This window comes from Pinus tabuliformis, chromosome 3_2 (assembly GCF_031772625.1).
Source record: "Pinus tabuliformis cultivar Carrire ecotype Pingquan chromosome 3_2, CPIR1, whole genome shotgun sequence".
NCBI classification, from domain to species: Eukaryota; Viridiplantae; Streptophyta; class Pinopsida; order Pinales; family Pinaceae; genus Pinus; species Pinus tabuliformis.
Genome location: NC_142302.1, coordinates 1,107,383,500 through 1,107,402,222, shown reverse-complemented (window position 1 = coordinate 1,107,402,222; position 18,723 = coordinate 1,107,383,500).

Below are 18,723 nucleotides of genomic sequence, written 5' to 3'. Positions count from 1 at the left end.
AGCGCACCTCGGAGGGTGGCTTGACCTGAGCTTGTTCCTATCATCCGACACAACTAAGATAGTAGATAACATGACATTTACATAGACAAACTGAAACAGAGACATATATAAAGCCGAAGAGAACCACACCAGGAGCAGAGCTAGATGAATTTTCCCATCTGGCTTATGGTATCCAGACCCATCTGCCGCATATGAGTATTCATCCTGGCTTGCATTGCTTCTATGGATTCATTATCCTGTACCTCTGTCTTGGCAGGTTGCGAGGCACCGGGAGCAGTATTGACCGTGTCTCTTGGAATCTGGATGAGGAGGGTGAGCTTCCTGTTGACAACTTGAACGGCTTCATGAACTGTGTTGATCCTCCCTTCCAGAGAGTTGTTATAGTTGATGATCTTAGCCATCTGCTCCTCCGTGAGGTTTACTTCAGTTACCATGTGCTGCTTCTCATTCTCCACTGTTTCCAAGGCTTTGGCTATGAGCATTTTGGTGCGCCAGCTTTCGGCCTTTGTCCTGACGAATTGAGTGGCCCTTTTCGAAGGTGTGCCTGGGTCCCTCAGCCAATTAACCTCCGCTGCAATCTCCTCCTCCGTGCGCCCGTCCTCCGCTTGCTTGACCTTAGCCTCCAGCTCCGCTACCTTACGCTTGTTTCTAGCGGCAGCACGGGTTTCATAACCATGCTTCGCATCGAGCAGGTCCTGATTTGCTGCATCACAGCGACAACCACTCTCTTCCATCCTAAACTCTCTATGATTCTTCCAGCCAAATTTCCTCTCGCTCACTGAAGCTAATACTTCACTATAAAAAGACACAGTGGTGAAAACAAAGAAAGTGCCCGCTGCTTTATAGCTTTTTCGGATGGTGATCCTCCTGAATTCGGTCTTGAACCTGTTGTGGTTAGGAGTACCCTTGCAATCAATGCGGTTGAGGTCCACGCACGCGAGGCTGATGCCGGTCGACTTAGAATGAGTGTGGTTGCTTATGAGCCATTTATCAATTTTCCAAGTGTGTTGTACGTCTGAGCTGTTGTTATGGATGCGACTGGAGTCGGACAGACCCTGTTTTCCCCCCTTCTGATTCTCCATGCTCTGAGCCTTGATCCACTCTGCCTGAAACACCGTGAACATAAATGTCACTGATGTCTTTTGATACGGCTTTCGTCCAAGTGTCCTGGTATTTATTCTCCTGATGCCTTGAGTTTTGTGGTGCGATCTGTAATGATCGCTTGTTTGGCTGGCTTGCCGCCACCGGTTAAGCCTTCTCCCTGTGAGTCCTATCATGCCATTTCTTCGGTTGCAGGTGTAGCCTTCACCGAATTTCTCCGTCCTCCGGTGCCGAATGTCTAAGCCATTATCGGCTAAAATTTCATTTGATATCACTTGATGAAGAGTAAAATAATTAATGGAAGTAAAAAATTTCATCTTAATGTCAGCCAATTCTATAGGCAAAATTAAGGAAAATCTCAACATCAAATTAGAAAGCCACATCACCTACAGGTCCATACCTTTAAATTTTTTTTAGGTACAATCCATATGCACATGTGGTGGATTATGTGGTTCTTGTTAATCTAAATTGAGTTTCCAACAAAGAGGTAGTTGAGAGGACATAATGTTTTGAATACATGTATTATGTAGTTGGAGGGAACCATTCTGTAGAGACTAGAAGATATTTGATCGAGGAATATCCCAATACCTCTCTTTTTGAAATAGTGAGATGTAGAATTATGTTGGTTTAATAGAAACAAAAGAAAAATTATTGGCATGGCATCATAATACAGATAATGAGTATAAAATGGTTATGAATTTCATCAAAAGGATGAGATTTATTCATAATGAATTTGAAGAAAAATGTGGTGGGGATAAGATAAAGGTCAGTATAAGCTTTCAGAAGGAATGTTGTATGGAAATATTTTATCAAATTGAGGATAAAATTAATTCAAAAGGTGGAAAAGTAAATTCACATTTATTCAGAGGCATGGATAACATTTTCTAGTCCGCATTTAGAATTGAGGAGATACAGGAATTGATTCATGATATTTTCAACCCATGGGAGAATATTTCCATAAAAAATCAGAAGGTTAAAAAGTCTAAATCCTTAATATGTACCAACAGTAAGACAATTCTTGAAATTAAGAAATGTCCAAATGATATTACTATCACAACTCGGAGAACAATGAAAAGGGTGAAGAATGACAAACTATTCAAATCAATACTATCTCGTGTGAATTCAAGTGAATAAAACATAGGAATAAATGTGTTCGTAATTTTAAAAGTAACTTTGTTGAATTATTTTTAATTTTTCTTGGATTATAATTTTCGTTTAAATATGACTTATCATTTTTTGTAGTATTTGTTATACTTATCACTATATTAACAATTATTAATTTTTTTTATTTAGTCATAATATTTATATGAAAATATAAGAACATATAGTTAACATTTTGAATGAAGAGAGTTGGGATGATGTTGTACACAACTACCTAGAATCAAGTTCGACAACAATACTTAAATATTTTTATCTTGCATTCAAAAATGTATGGTTATTTATACATTCATTTTATTCATATGTAAATTATTTTCATTTTATTACTTATACAAATATTTGTTTATTTCATTAAAGATGTCAAATAAGGATGTAAATGAAGTACCAAATACTTTCAAAAGATTTATTTAAAAAGTTAAGTTGGAAAGGTTGAGAAAGAAATGTCGCGGGAATGTTGAAATTGATCCTTGTTTTACTCATTTCAATTGGAATGGGATTGAAACTATCCAATATCAAATAATACAAAGTGATTGCAAATAAATTTCAAACTCATACGAAAAAAGGAATATCCCCTAGTTATTGCAGATTTTCCTCATGGTTTAAATTTTCGAGACATTAGATATGATAGTCAACCTTATATGTATCACTGTTTTAATAAACTAGTTATGGGATTTCAAGAATTTCCAACATTACCACTTTAGAGATTTGTGACATTTCATTCAGACATACAATTTGCAATTTTACTAACAAGCTTCAATGGAAAAGAAAACTCAAGGATGTAGCTTACATGGTATGATATTGAAATTGTATGTTTGATTAATGTTAAAAAAAAAATATGTACAAGTTAATTGAACTTTTACTATGTTATGGTATAGGAAAAAATCAAATCTTATTTCTTCTGGAGATAAACCAATTATAAGTGATTGTGTATTCATCCGTGTTGGATGTTGGACAAAAGATGATATCTATAAGCCTATTCTTCTGAATGGAGTTGAAGGAAAGAATCATAGCCAAGTATTGGTTCATGATGTTGTCATAAGAAAAATAACATATGAGGAGAAATATTCAAAAGAGATATAGTTAATATTTATCAAAAACCACAAACATTAATTAACTATCTTATAGATTTATGTCCAAATGAAGGAGATTGGGTTTTGGATTTATTCTCATGTTCACGTAAGTTTTATTATGTTAAATTGAATTTTAATATTTTCTTTTTTAGTTTTTATGCATTTATACTAATTTACTTAATTATTTATTTTGTGCTTGATGATTAGGTACAACACTAACATGTTGCCTACAAAAAGTAAGAAATTGCATTACCATTGAAAAATACTCACTACAATGCAGTTTTATTCAACAAAGGATTAATGTTTTTCAATTTATTCTAGATGCAATGCAATAAGTTGGTTTGAGGAAAGTGGATTTTCATGAATCACGCGTGGAAAAAAGGAAAAGTAACCTCAACCATCGTTAGATGGAATTATTGGAAAATGATACTTTGGGAGATTTGCAAACATCAAAGATCTATTAGAAGAGGAAAATGACAAAACTGAAATAGAAATTATTGTGGAAGAAGGCTATAATGAAGCTCTAGAAGATGATGAACATGCATTATATGATATTATGCATTAAATGTAACTTATGCTTGCAAATCAGGCTCAATTTAGAGAACTATTCATTAATTTTACTTGTATTGTTTTGACTTTGACATTTTATGAGAATAATAAAATTCAATTATTGTTGTGATATGTTTAATATTATATTATCTTATTTTCACTTTAATTTTGATGTGCATCATTATTTTTGTAAAAAAATGTGATTACTATTAATTTTTGACATAAATTTCATTAAAAAATTGTTATTTTTTAAGTTTTTTTTTTAATATTTTCCATTGAAAATCGCTTATTGGACATGTCATTTTTAACAAAAAAATGTCTCAAAATGTGTATAATTTTCATTATATCTACATTGAAAATGTGTATTTTTTTCTCAAATGTTTAAAATTATTTCCTTTTAGTGACAATTATTTTATGTGTATTTAAATATTAATTAACGATACATAAACATATAGAAATTCCTAACTTTAAAATATTGAGCCTTTTTTTTTTAACTATGCAAAAAAATGAAGATTTCATTATAAAAAAAACTGAAAAGAAAAACAAAATACGCAAAAAATAAATAGACTTAAAATGAATATTTGAGGGAAGAAGAAGAAGAACAAGAATAAGACATTAGAAAATTTAATGTCTAAAAGCTAAGCCCTCTAAAAAAAGGCGCTGATCTTGCATAACCACTTTTCAAAATCAACATGAAAATCACTAACATTTAAAAAATAATATGTTCATACTTGATACATATGAAAATTCGAAGTGCCAAAAATATGCTCCAAAAAAAGGGTGTATTCTGAATCACAAGTTTTCAAAATCGGGTGATTTTTTTTGCAACCTCAAAAAATGGGTTACCATTAATGTTCTCATTTGATCAATGACTATGTTGGTAAACATGTCAAAGATTTCAAACTTTGGTTTAATAACTTCATATATATGCTTAGATGAATTGAGGCTTAGTGAATGTGTAACAATCCTGGTTAAAAATCCATGTAAAATATATAAGATTGAGGTCATGGGACACGTAATCCAAGATGAATGGTGGGAAAAAAGACATACTAATGGTTGTCGCTTTGATTTATTATGGCAAAGGAAATTGGCAAAGGAAATGACAAAGGATTTGGAAAGCCATGAGACATTATCTGGCATTTATTTATCAAAATAAGGGAAATTAGGAGGAAAGGGATGTGAAAGGTCACAGGTTGCATGTGAGGAGGAAAATGAGGGAAAATAATGGAAAATGAATAAAATATAGGCCTCATTAATAAAAAGGCTTCTGAGGGTCAGTAGATTAGCTTAGTTAGTGCAAGATTGGTTAGTTTAGTTTTGGAGCTCTCTCATTATTCTCTCTCTCACACACTCTTGGACAATCAGATTTTATTGGAGCACTCTTGGAGGGTGTGGAATACGTGGTTTTGTGGGGCAACAAGACAAAGGAAGAGAAGTACAGTGAAATAGGACATCGAGATTAGTAGCTACAATGGAAGTTTCTTGTAGGTACTATAGAATTTCCTATAGATTCACAAGCTCATGCAATTCACTAAACCATAGGACAAGAATCTACTTCCACTTTCAACCAGTGGAAGCCAATAGATTGATGAAAACAATATGAACAAGAAGAAGACAAATCAATGGCACATAACACAATGATTTTTCATGGCGAAATCCATAGCTCAAAACCCTGTCTATCTGTATTGCATTAAATTAGAAATATGAGTCAAGATACAAACATTATTCTCACAAGAAGAATTCTACAAAAGTATATTCAACTCTCTACCTCACAAGCCAGCTATTACCCAACACTTAGCCAATTTCAACTCTCTGCCAAGCCCCTATTTCTTTGCACAATTCCTAGGATAAACAACCCTTATTTAAATGGAATTTATGCTTCCAAAGCTGTGAAATCCAAACATAGGTCCTTCACTGATTGCATGTATTATATTTACAACACAGTAAATCATACAACTATAGTACATTGTCCTTACACTCTATTCTCAATTAGGTCTTTTTTATGAACTGGCATGCATATGTTTCTCATGAGGGAATCTTCAGTTAACTAAAGTAACACTTGTGGATTCACAAATGCCCCAACAGGTTGTTAGTCCTCTATTACTTGCACAAATAGTTAGAACTAATTTAACCAACCATAACTCAGTAAACTGACTTATCTAATTACAACTTAATTTAAACTCTTGCCGAAGCCTTAAAATTTAGGGAGAATAGATACAAGACTATAGAAAGACTTCCAACTCGAAATTCCTAAGAAAATTAAGTTAATTAAACTTAATTACCTATTTAAAAGTTGCTATGAGAATGGAATTTGATTTAATTATTATTTTAATTCAAGGGAAAATTAAACTAGAATTTCTTGTTGCCATTTCTCAATAATTCTGAGATGCATTTATGTTTTCCTCACTGTTTTTGGCATCCATGGCACATGTATGTGGTTTCTTGGTTATGATTTACCACTGGCATGGAGGATTCTATAGAGTGATAGTGGATTTGTCTAGCCTTTCCATTTACTGGATAGCCATGGTTTTGTGGGTTCATTTCTTTATTTTTCTAGTAGGTTCTCATGTTTCGTTTAGCTTGGGTTGAGTTGTTAGTCTTGGAGACTTGGTTGGACAAATGATCCAGAGCCATACGTTGGTTGAGTAACTAGTCCTAAAGCCTTGGTTGGACAAATCTTCTTGAGCCCAATATACGTTGCGCATTGAGTTACTAGTCCTAAAGCATTCATTGAACAAATGCTCTTGAGCCCATCATAAGTTGTGGGTTGAGTTACTAGTCTTGGATCCTTGGTTGGAAAAAATTCTCTATCTAATTAATCGGTTGAGGTGGATGCCCTCTAGAAGCCCGGTATGATTTTGATTAATGTTTTTTATGAGATCCCACATTCATGCTTGGAATATGGCTTGGAATATGGCACATGGGTGAATGACTAAAGAGAGATTTGGCTCAAACATTCTACAGTCGGGTGGATTTTTCATCATTAATATGAGGTTATTTTTCGTCATTATCCCATGAGTATTATAGTAATTTATATGTTGATTCTATGGCTATTGTATCCTTAGTATTTCTATCATTATTATGCTAGTTATGAATATGTATTATGACAGTGGCTATGTATGGATCTCATCATGATTTTACTTGTATGGAAATGTATCTATGACCTAATGGATGAAGTGGAAGCTAATGTGTTGAGGCATGGATGTCTCTTAGTGATTATCAGCTAAGTATGAGACCCCTATACTTAGATCTGTTATTTACACCTGTAGATTACATATTCCTGATACGTTTGACAAAATTCTTGTCATGGCTAGTAAGGTCCCAGTCAAAGTATTATTCAAGTAATTGCATTTTGTACTATCATTTCCTTGTTATCTTTCTATTATTAAGGTGTAATTCAATTATGAGAAGTGACCTTGGCTCTGGACTTGAAAACGTGGCTCAAATCCCAGGGACTTTTGCACAACACTGGGAAAAATAGTTCTTGGGCGCCAGCATGCCATGCCATGAAAGTGTCCAGAGCCTCCTGGAAACTTGAAGGGCTATAGAATGGGACCATCTAGGGGTCAAGTGGTCCAAAATATTAGTGGGACCCAAGGTTTGGTTACCAAGAAGGTTGAGATGCTTCCTAGGTGTCCTATTGCTGATGTTGAAGGTTGGTATGGTGTGTTTCCATTGGTTTCACTTCTTTAACTTAAATTGGGAGGTTGAATCATATCACAGTAACTTTTCATTACATGTTTAGCCCAGTTGGTCAGTTACTTAATTAGGCATGGCAAGAGGGTGTTACAGAGTGGTATCAAAGCATTGTTCACCCCCAGATTGGATAGGTGGTGTGTGTTGGTCATGCACTCATGTCAGTTGCATGTGTGTTAGTAGTCCTTGTGGTCTATATGCTTATTGCATATTCATGGTGTCGGTTGTGGTTATAGTGATGACACCATGTGAAGGTTGATGGTGTTGGTGTGGTATGTTTCATCATGTGTATGGTTGTATATGCATTCATTATTCCTGTTGGTGTCTATATGTTGTTATGCACACATTGTTATGGTTATGGTTATGCATGTACGATAGGCCATACATGCATTGTGAATTCATTGTACGAAATTAGGTCATCATGATGCTATTGGTATGTTATGATATTCATGTGTTGGCTGAGATAGAGCAGGAGATGCAAATCATTAAAGTGAAGTTGCAACAATGGACTTCGGGGTAAGAGAAAATCATCATACATGTATTATATGTTTTGCATGCAGGTATGTTAGTTAATGGATTTTTATATGATTTAGGGTTATAACCATTATGTTCACGTACATTTGTATTTATGTTATGGTTACATGTATGATAAATTCTAGTTGACTAGCGTAATCATATGCACAATTGTCGAATAGTCATGAATGATAGTAACATTTGGTTGTATGCATTTCTATTATTGCTTTATGATAGTTAACTTGATTATTAAGTTATAATTGTTGATGAGTATGTTATAGGTTAACTTGTTGTTGTTATATGATAGTTAGCTTGATGATTAGGTTATATGTTTTCTAAGAGCATGATATATAACTTGTTATTGCTATATTCTAGTAACTTGATGATTAGGGTTATTACATTAAGATATTGATGTTATATATATATATATCATGCTAAATTGGATCGGCCTATGTAGATGGTTATGGTTATGAAATTAAAATATGAGTTAATATATTGTGATATTTTGTCATATTGATCTAGACTGAATATGGATATGTGATTGTTATGCATGAATGATAATTGTTCATGAGTTTATGATGTGAACATGTTAGCTAGTGACTATGATGGATGTCATGACATTATTTATTTTTAGTTGATATGTTGTGAAGTTATATCGTCCTAATATGGATTGATTGTGTAGACAATATAGCCTCCCCTAAGACATTAAGGTATGATCTTGCTTATGTCATCTACTTTGTGCTTGAATGTTTGATTATGTCATCTATTTGGTCTTTAAGTGTTTAGTGTCTATTATGTTGTCTACTTGATTTATTTAACACAATATGGCTGCAAGTTAGTTGGATGTTTGATGAATTTCATAATATGAGTATGTGTTAAAATGATATTGTTTTAATATGATTGTACTAACACATATATGTTGAGATAGTTGATATGTACTTGAGTGTAGTAGGTTACAACTGTAGCATTATGTCTAATGACTATGAGTTGACTATGGATTATGACATGATTGTTAGTCTTTGTAAAGGTTGATATCAAATTGATAGATATGATTTTCCTAATAATTGGAACATGTGGTGGACATGTATAGACAGTTCAAGGAAACATGACTTGTATTAGCATGAAAAGATAATAATTGAGGTGTTTATATAAATAACAGTTGGGTGATGTGAGAACACATAGTAAGGTAATCATGGATCATGGTTGTGTAAGGCTAATGTTTATATGTATATGTATGTATATCCATGTATATATCTCATTGTCTAGAAGGGTCATCAAGGATTGTTCCCATGGAAAAACAATTTCTTATGTAGGTGAATTGCATGAAGGGGTTCCTAGTCTTATGAGGAATAAAGTGGGGAGAGTAATCATGACAAATATACGAAGTCGGTGTCATGTGGATATGAATTGATATTGTATGCTTGTATTATGCTTATGTTTATGTTATGACAGGTAACTCCAAGGTATACATCAACAAAATGAAAGTAGTGTGGTCTGCGGGATGCTGGAACAAGCATGGATAAGACATTGGAAGTAAGGTTTGTTGGTAGAGACAATAAGGTTTTGGATGTGTGATACTATTTTTGTGCATGTGTCATATATGTTGTACATGTTGCATCTGTGATGTTGTGCACATGCAGTGTTGTGTATAAATAGAGTGTGTAGATGTGGTTTATGAAATGTTATGTATAGGGTGGTACAGATAGCGTTGTGTGAATATTGTATATGTAGAATTGGGTATAGATGGTGCTATGTACATGTTGGATATGCGATGTTGTGTACATGTTGTATATCCAATGATATGTACATATGGTGTTGTGTGCATGTTGTACATGTGGTGTTATGTACATATGGTTTTGTGTGCATGATTGTACAAGTGGTGTTGTCAGAATGTGGTGTCGTGTATATGTTGTACATATGGTGTTTTATGCAGGTGATGTTGTGTACACATCGTGTATATGGATTTATGTACATATGGTGCAATGTACATGTCATGCATGTGGTGTTGTGTATGTTCGTCATTTTGTACACGTTGTATAGGTCATACAATGTACATGTGGGGTTATGTACACATTGTGCAGGTGGTTCTGTGTACATGTGATGTTTTGTACATGTTCTGTAGGTGGTGTGGCATATAGGTGGTAATGTTTATATGTTGTACATGTGTTATTGTGTACACATGGTATTAGGTGCAAGTCATACATGTTGTGTTGTATACATGTGGTATTATGTATGTGCACTGTGTAGTCATGGCATCGTGACATGTGTATTCATTATGTTGTGCGTTGTGTACATATATGTATTCTGTTGTACATTGGGTGTAAGTAAATGTATTGTGTGGTGGTGTACACTAGATGTAGGCATATGTATTGGGGTGTGTTGTACACTAGGTGTAGGTGTATGTGTTGTATGTCACATGCAGATGCATGTATTTCATGGTGTTATATGTTGTGTGTGGTTTTATGTGAGTGATGCACACTATGTGTATGTACACATGGTTTAGGAGAAGGCACTGGGTGATTTTTAGCGGTGGCAACAGATCTCGAGTGTGTATAGAATAAGGGCAAGGTTAGAAGCTAAGGACTAATTAAAGGATAAGTATCAACATTTTATTTAAGTTTTATTATGCATGTGAATTATGATTCTAGTCTATGTTGATTACATGTGATCTATGATTCTGGTTTTGATGATTGCATGTGATTCATGATTTTTATATATGATGGTTGTGTTTTAAACTAACGTGATGTGATATTTTTATACATGTTGATTTGGTCAAAGATGCTAGTTTGACTTGTTGTGACATGAAGTAAACAATATTGCAAGTGTACCTTATTGACAAACTACTAATAAGGTGTGATGTTAATTTATTTTAAATCTAATGGAAATTATGTGCTTGGTATAGGAATGCATGAAAATGCCTAGTTGGGTTGTTGAAATTGACTACAAGCAACAACAAAAGGAATTGGAAAATGTAGCAATATGTTGGTAAAGTATTCAACAATAGGGCCATTGTGGGACATTGGTAACCATTAGTGTTCATTGATTTCCATGAGCATGTTATGACCGATATGATGGTTTTGAGGTAGGAATATGCCTTGGCTTTTATATCTTCCAATTTGAGGAAGCCTTGCCAAGGGATTGAATTCCTGGGATGGGGGTGCAAACAAAACTCGCAAGGTGTGTGACTGCATGAAAGGGGGTGATTGGATTGCCCAAGGGACTATGTAACAAAGAATGGAAGGTCGGGGATGGATTTGTTTTGGTAATTAGCGTTTCCAGATGGAATCAAATATACATTAGGATTGTGCCCTGGAATAATGAGATGGTAGCTATTCACTAAGTGGACAAGTGGCACAAGATTATAATGCTAGACATTGGATGCAAATTTGAATTTGCAATGGATTCTGGACTTCCTAGGAAGGAGGTGAATCCTAGTATTACTTTGAGGGTGGAGGTGTGAACCTCTTGATTCCCTTGTTGCAGATGCATACATCGTATCCTTTTATTTTCTAATTGAGAAAATGTGCATTAGTTTATATCTGTGTATTATTGTAAACACTGTATCAAGCTACATTTAAAAAGCTCCATAGGCAATATGATTAGTTTTTGGGTGTAGCAAATGTGCATATGTGTATATGTGTGTATTATTTTAAATACTGTAATGAGGTGTGTTATAAAGCTCCAGTAAACGGTATATTTGTCATGTTTTAGCAGATGGTCAATGTAAACTCTGCAACGAGCTATGTTATAAAGCTCCATGGGTTGTATGTTTTGTTTTCAACGGTTTTTTTGGTTATAGGTGTCATTGAACACAAAGGACAGTGTTGCCCAAAGGGGGAGGGTTCTGTAACAACCCTAATTAAAATTCCATGTTAAATATATAATACCACAACCATAGGATGTGTATTCCAAGATTAATGGTGGGAAGAAAGACATCTTAGTGGGTGTCACTTTTGTTTATTATGGCTGATGAAATTGGAAAGGACAATGGAAAAGGCTCTAGAAAGGCATGAGGCATTATTTGGCATTTATTTATGATAATATTGGAAATTAGGAGAAAAGGGAGGTGAAAGGTAATAGGTTGCATGTGAAGAGGAAAATGAAGGAAAATAATGGCAAATGAAGAAAATAGAGGCCTCATTAATAAAAATGCTTTTGAGGATCAATGGGTAAGCTTAGTCAGTACAAGCTTGGTCAGTTCAGTTTTGGAGCTCTCTCATTATTCTCTATCTCTCTCTCTTGGAAACTTAGAATTTTTTCAATAAATCTTGGAGCGTGTGGCATACTTGGATTTTTAGAGCAAGAATACAAAGGAAGAGTAGGAAAGCACAAGAGGAAATCAGGATCAGCAGCTATAACGGATTTTTCTTGTAGGTAACGAGTTGCATGTATGCTTTCCTCAATAGATTCGGCATGTATGGCACATGCATGTGGTTTATTGGTTACGATCTGTCATGGGCCTGGAGGATTATCTGGATTGATAGTGGATTAGTCCAAACTTTCCATTTCCTATATAGCCATGGTATTGTGAGTTCATTTCTTTGTTTTCTTGGTTGGTTCTCATGCTTCCTTTATCTTGGGTTGAGTTATTAGTCCTAGAGCCTTGGTTAGACAAATTCTTTACAACCCTTGGTGGGTTGAGTTACTAATCTTCGAGCCTTGGTTGGTGAAATGCTCTAGAGCTCTGTATAAGCTATGGGTTGAGTTACTATGCTTGGATCCTTGGTTGGTGAAATGCTCTAGAGCTCTGTATAAGCTATGGGTTGAGTTACTATGCTTGGATCCTTGGTTGGGCAAATGGTTTGGAGCCTGGTATAAGTTATGGGCTGAGTTACTAGCCCTGGAACCTTGATTGGAACAAATTCTCTAGAGCCCTGGAAGGCTTTGGTAGAGTCCAATTTAGAGATGGTTTTGTGGTGTACGATAGTGAGGTTGATTCATGATTTGATGGGTTGAGGTGGATGGCCTTTGGAAGCCCTATATGGTTTTCGTTGATGTGTTTTAGGAGATCCCACATTCATGCCTGGAATATGGAATGGGGGTGAATGGCTAAAGAGATATTTGGCTCAGCCATTCTACAGTCGGGTTGAATGTGGTAGTCCCATACTGGGTTGGCATTTGTATTATTAATACGAGGTTATTTCTCCTTTTTATATCATGAGTATTATACTAGTTCATATTTGGATTCTATGGCTATTGTATCCTTGGTATTTCTGTTGTTATTATGCCAGTTATGAATATGTATTATGACAGTGGCCATGTATGGCTCTCGTCATGTCTTTACTTGTATATGAATGAAAAATGTATCTATGACTTAATGGATGAAGTCAAAGCTAATGTGTTGAGGCATCAATGTTTCTCAGTGATTCTCAACTAAGATTAAGACCCCTATGCTCATATTTTTTATTTACACATGTAGATTACATATTTGTACCATATGTTTGACGAAATGTATTTCATGGATATTAGAGGTCCAATCAAGGTCTTATTCTAGTAATTTCATTTGTATTGTCATTTCCATGTTATCTTACTATTCTTATGGTGTCATTTAATTATGGGCAGTGACCTAGGCTTTGGGCCTTAAAATGTGGCTCAATTCCTAGGGACATTGGCACATCACTGAGCGGAATAGTCCCTAGAAGCCAAAATGCCTTTTCATTAGAGCGTTTAGAGCCTCCTAGACACTTGCAACCCTATAGAATGGGAGCATTCGAGGGTCAAGTGGTCCAAAATCTTAGTGGGACCTAGGGGTTGGTTAGAAAGAAGGTTGGGATGGTTCCTAGGGGTCCTGATAATGTTGAAGGTCTATATGGTGTCCTCCCATCGTTTCCACTTCCTTAATGTGGCTTGGGAGGTGGAAGCATGTCATAGTCACTTCTTGTCACTTTCTAGCCCAGTTGGTTGGTTACTTGGGTAGGTGTGGGAGGAAGGTGTTACAGAACGCTTTTGGAATCTACTTCAAACAATTTATATGGTAACATTCACTATAAATTTATTTGGAAGATGGTTTATGTTGTGAAATATTGAAAATATAGAGAAGAGAAATCTAGGTACCTATGGTAAGAATTTCAAACATTGGTTTGGTACAATTTCAAAAACATTCCCAATGGAAGTTAGGAATCTATGATGCTTCTGAAATTTTCTTTAAATGGGTTGGTTTTTCACTTTGCATAAAAAATATTTTTTGGTACTTCATACTGTAAAAATTTCATAGATAAAACGTGAAATATAGATGCACCTTAGGAAATAAATTTCAGAATTTCATTTGAAAAATTGGATACACAACATGTTGTACAAGTTCACTTTTTTGAAGAGGACAAAACCAACAATTTTTCGGAGACGTAAACTTCGTGAGGATAAAATAATTAAGGAGGCATGGTGAAGGAAAAATAAAAAATAAAATTAACTGAAGTAATAAGAAACTAACAGACATATTGAAGGTAGAGGTTTCGATCATGCTCAATCCAACCAGTAAGTTCCTATGGATATGTGCAACAATGGAGATTGGTGTCTCTTGTAAGTTGGAGCCTCAAAATATTTTTAGTGGAGGAGACTGTTGTCTCCTATAGGTTTGGGTCTACAAATATTATTGTAAATGGTATTTGTGTCCCCTATATGTTGGTGCCTACAGATATTATAGAGGATGGGATTGGTATCCCCTATATATTAGAGCCTACGAATAATGCACTAGATGGGATTAGTGTCAACTATATGTTGGTTCCTACAAATCTTGTAAAACACAGGATTTGTTATAGATTTATTCCTACGCATATTATAGTAAACAGGATTGGCATCATGTTTAGGTTGGTTCCCACAAAGTTGATGTTAATAGTGATATGGGTTGTACAAGGAATGAAATGAAACACAAGAAAATAAATGGAACGCACACAAAGAAACATAGTATAGAGTATAATTATATGGGGGAAATTGAACTTTTATTAATAAATGAAATACAAAAATACTATAACAAATACTAGCTGGGATGGTGGTAGTTATCTATGAATAAAGTGTGATGGTGCCTAACTGTTCTCAGAAAATCTATTATCGGAGGCCAAAATAATGTAATTTCAAAATAAAGAAAGGACCATGGAGGTTTAAAAATATAACCCTAGAAGATGAAATTCGAAAAGGTAGTTCCATGGTGGTTAGGTGGTACATCAAATTCCTTGGTCCATAACATTTACATAAAATATTTCTTTTGGGTTGAATTATAACTTGTTGTAAATATCTATTCAGGGAAGGAAACTTTTAACTAGGGTTAGGGCATGTCATGGTGAGCTATGTCACCTTAAATGTCTAAAAAACATCATTTAGAGCCTTAAAATAGACCTTGAGCTTTGGGACACATAAATCATAGAAAAAATATGAAGAAAATAGAGAACCATTGAGAAAATGGAAGAAGTAGGTGACCACTAACATCCACATAGGCTATTCCTCCCAGCTTAGGAAGAAAGAGTATCCATTACATCAAGTTCCCTCATCAAATGGGGAAACTTCTATTGAATTTATCTCCTAGTGAAACATGTGCCTTGATGAAGAATTTTTCATGCTTGGACAACCCAATAGAGTTGTTTGTGTTATTGGTAGGTATCCTTTATCTTTGTGTCCATGAGCCGATATAATATAGCCTATTAAACGTAGTCAATATTGAGTTCTATGGGTGGGTTAATTTCTCAATTTACATTAAGGTGTTCAACAAAAGATGAAAATATGGTTGAAGTGTTGATTTGTCAAGGGTATTTTAGAATTAGGTTGATCTCTAAACAAAATCACAAACTAACTAAAATGCCCTCAACATATTAGTTCTTGACATAGTGGAAATGTAACAACAATGAAATCAATTTAGTGCAAAGATATTTTGATTCCAAAGCTTGATTATTTTCTTAGTATGTCTATTAAAGAATAATGGGGCTCCTGTACTAGGGATCATGGACCCTAATATCTAATACAAATAATATACATATCATACAACTAGGGCTTTCATTTTGCAACAACATATCTACAATCTACTCACCAAAAACTAGAAAAAGAAAGTTAGCTTACTTTCTAAAGTAGATCATCTAGATCAACCCTTTCTACTCTTGTTTTCCTTCACATGTGGAGGGTCCATTTCCTCCTCTACTTGAAAATAATATTTTTACTCCAATACTTTACCCACCTACCTATTTACAAGAGTTATTCTCCTCGAAAACCCTTTCACACTTCAACTCACCAAACTCCCTTCACATAGTAACAATTCTTCCTCCAAGATCACTCTACACATGGATTCAAATATACTTCCTTCTCTCATTGATATTCCTCATAAAATATGATAAACATATGTCCAAAACAATGTTCCTTTTAAAAACACCTTTTCTTTCTCCAAGGTTACTATACATAGGCTAAAAAATACTATTACCCTCTCACTCATTCAAGGAAAGACAAAGAAGCATAAAAATACTATTACCCTCTCACTCATTCAAGGAAAGACAAAGAAGCATACACTTCAACGATCAACTACAAAAAACATTGTGACATACCTTCCATACTAACCTGTCCTCAAATCTGAGAATACTCAGCCTCTTACAATCATAAATTTGATGTTTCTTGGCCCTATTTTCTCACGTGGCCACCTTAGTCCTCTTATGTCTACTTAAACCTAATGTTCCATCCATTAATATCATGTTCATATGCTATATGTAACTAACCCTCATTGTAGCACTTCCATAGGCCTCATGGCCTTAATGTGCAATACATCTAAGGGTTTTGACCCTCCTCAATGCAATATAAAACACTTTGTCCTATGCATAGAGATATATATTTGTATTTTGCACAGAAACATACAAAAATTACATGTCCAGCCTCCAAAAAAAACTCCATCCTAGTCATATACCATATTCTTCCTCTTTCTATCACTTGTAACACATGAAATACTATAAAATACTCCTTCTCCAAGTGTGGGTTCCTCCTAAGGCTTGGTGTCCTATTCTTAGGCTTGGTTTCACAGTATAATGATTTCCTTATTGTAGATTTGAACTTGTTCATGGATACCTTTTTCACTAACCCTCAAATCTCTTTTTATTTGCAATGGAATCCTCTAAATCTTCTGTGTTCATGGATGGATCTTGGTGTTTGGCATAATTCTAGGCCCTAAACAAAAGCGACCTAATCTTGGCCCTATATAATCTCTTTCCTTTGATGATCTAGCCTCATCATTCATAAGAAACATCTTCGCCCAGAGTCCTTGACCTCAACGAATAGATCTTGGCCTTCTTAAGGCATTATCAATCTCAAGATAATTTTGCTTCTTCGCTTGCACTTGATTTCCCAAGAAACTCACTTTAGACATAATAAATAATCTTCCCTTGGGTCACATAGGAAAAAATTCTAGATCTACGGTTTTTACTTCTTTGGCCCTCAGAATAAATTATTATTTTCTCTTTTTGTCCTAAACCCTAACTTGGGTCCAAAACCCCATTTTGGGTAAATCACCCAACAAAAAACTTGTGGTGGGTTGTCCTTCCTTAGAAATACCTTCCAAGCTACCCAAAATCTAACATGCAGTAGCTCCACATTAAATACTCGGTGTAAGCCAAGGAAAGGGGGAATTCTTAACTCAAAAACATTTTCACCCACAACCTTTATTATTGTGTAAGTACCATATTAGATTGGTCTGATATTCCTATGGGATCATGTGAGGTGTTATTCCTATAAATTTAACCACATATTATCATTAATGTGAAAATTATTTGGAACTCTATGTTATATATCTATATCCAAGTCACTGCTTGTACCTAGCACTGGCTTTTGGTCAAATATCATGGACCTATTATTGGAGGTGTTCAATCCATTCAAAAAATTGCCTACCCTATCTTTCTTGAGTTGAGCATGGGAGGAATCTTATAGTGAATATGCAATGGGCATAACTACATCAATCAGAGCCAATCATTAGAACCCCAATAACACCTAAAATGTTATGCGGCCAATAAAGCCATGGATGGATCTGTTTTAGCTGTGTTGAACATATGGAAGGCCTTCATCGTATGTACATGTATTTTTGGTGTTGTACATTCAGAAGATATGCACAATTATCTTGTTCACAACTTCTATTTGTCCATCTAATTAGGTATTAAGGGAAGTTAATTTTTTCAAGTTGGTATCTATGACAAACGATATGCTAGACGAAAAGGTGATTAGAAAACTACTATTCCTATATGAAATACTAGTTTGAGGTAGTCCAAATTAAACCCAAACATTCTCAAAAGGAGTTAGGTAGTGCTTTAGATATGCTACTCTTCTTTCATGGTGCAAAAATGACCATATTAGTGAACTGATTGACAACCAAAAGCACATAGTCATTACCATGCTTGGTAGATGAAAAAAATGAACCTGTAACCCATGGGAGTGACTCCCAAGTATTGTCAGGCATAGGTATAGGAGTGTACAATGCCTGCTTATTAATGGTTTTTTTTGAAGTGATGCAAGTAGTGCATGATATTATATACTATTTGACATCCTATGAAAATTTGTTTAGTTGAAATACATCTAGATTTTTTTCTATTTTCTTCTTCACACAGAAGTTCCCAACGACCCAACTATATTTTGCAACCTAAAGCAACTCAACACACTCAATTGAAGGAAACAAGTGGTGTCCTGT